This window comes from Mesoplodon bidens, assembly GCF_964165515.1.
Source record: "Mesoplodon bidens genome assembly, chromosome: 4".
NCBI lineage: Eukaryota > Metazoa > Chordata > Mammalia > Artiodactyla > Ziphiidae > Mesoplodon > Mesoplodon bidens.
Genome location: NC_138160.1, coordinates 151,897,324 through 151,899,257, shown reverse-complemented (window position 1 = coordinate 151,899,257; position 1,934 = coordinate 151,897,324).

The window sequence follows — 1,934 nt, the reverse complement described above, 5'->3', positions numbered from 1 at the left end:
GATCTTCCTGCACCAGGGATCGAACCAGTGTCTCCTACATTGGCAGGCGGATTCTTAACCACTGCGCCACCAGGGAAGTCCCTATAACTAAAGTTTTATTGGCACATGGCCACACGATGTGGCCATGTACTGCCTCTGGCCGCTTTTGCGCTGCAATGGCAGAGCTGAGTCCTTGCCACAGAGAGCGGCTGGCCCGCGATGTTGAAAATATTTACTATCTGGCCCTTTACAGAAAAAGTTTGCCAACCTCTGAGTGAGTGTATGCAGGGCCCTGTTTCAAGTCCTTCGTGTATGTTCGCTCCGTCAACCCTTCCAGCAGCCCTAGGAGGTAGGGAAGTGAGGCTCAGAGAGGTTAAGAAACAGACCCAGCATCACACAGCACCTACAGAGCTGAGCTGGAACTGGAACCCAGGCCCCCTGATGTTCCTGAGCCTTTTTCTTTGTTCTGTTTGCTAATTATCTCATCGTTTTCCTGCTAAATGGGTACATGTTCATTGTAAAAGGAGGGTGCAAAGGCCTGTGAGAGGAAAGGCAGCCACGCCCTCCCCCCAGTCTGGGGTGCATTGTGCCCCATTTTTCTCCAGAGCTCATCCAAGCCTCTTTCCCTTCACACACCCATTTACTGAGCACCAGCTGAGCAGAACAGTTTTACAAAAACCCTAAGGGCTTTGGAAGACCCTCCCTCTCTGCACCCCCCTTTCCCCACCCCATGGAGTAAGTGTGTTGGGGGCCCGGTGGCTAGTGTCCTTCTAAGAACACGTTGGTGGGGACAGATCCTGCCTCCCCCCTGCTCTGTGGGGTCTGCACAGATGAAGGATCCAAGATGGACTACAGGGAATCGAGGGGACGGCAGGGGAGCGAGTCGGCTCTTTCTGCTGCCTGCACCTGCTCCCTACCCTGGGGAGCCCCCCCTCTAGCCCAAGCTGGGCCTTACTCCAAACTCCAACCTGGGCATCCAGCTGCCCGACCAAGGCCCCCTTGACATCTCCCAGGCCCCGTTCATGTCCGCATGTCCTTCTAGGAGCTCAGGCTGGAGAGGGGAACCCCGATGCCTGTCATCCCTCATTCCACCCCGTAGCAATCCTGCAGCCTCCCCCTTCAAGATCCATGCAGAATCCACCTGATTCTCACCCGGGTTCAGCCTCTGCCATGTCCCTGGGGGCCCCAGTTCAGCCTTTTCTGGCCCCCAAGCCCCCCCCGCCCCCTTAGCCCCTTTTCATCCACTCCCCACCTGGCAGCCCGAGCGGCCTTCACAAACATAAACCGGGGTGACCCCTCTCCTGCTCTAAACTCTGCTGTGGCTCCCCAGTGCCCTCAAGACAAAGTTCTCCCTGCCCCCTCTACAGACCCCTCTCATTCTGAGCACGCAGGCCTGTTTGCCCCATGGGAGCAGATTCAATTCCTTAACCCTCATCCAACTGTAGGGCCATCCCCAGAGCCCAGCCAGTGCTCAGAAGACCAGCAATTGCTCTATTATGATTATTTCTCCTCAAACGGACCTGCCTCAGTCCCACCGCCGGCTTTTTGCGCTTGCAGTGCCCGCTACCCTGATGCTCTTCCCCAGATTCTCCCGCAGACAGTCTGCGGGTCCTTCCGTCCGCATCACGGTCGTGGTCCTCGGAGCGGCCTCCTGGACTTCCCCCGGGCTATTTGTCCCCATTCGCTCCCCCTCCGGACCAGGAGCCGGGGAGGGGTGGGATGGATGGCGGCTAGGCTGCGTCCCAGGCCGACTCCGGACTGGCTCGGCCGGAGAATCAGCCCCGCGCCGAGATGGAATGAATGGGTCGGAGCGGCCGGAGGTTCCGGCGGGCTGGGCGGAACGGCGCCTGGCTACCGGGGCGCGGCGGCGGCGGCGGCCGGCAGGAGGCGCAGGCGGGCGGCGGCAGGAGGCGGGAGCCGGCGGGAGGGGGCGCGAGCGAAACGCGGCGGCGGCG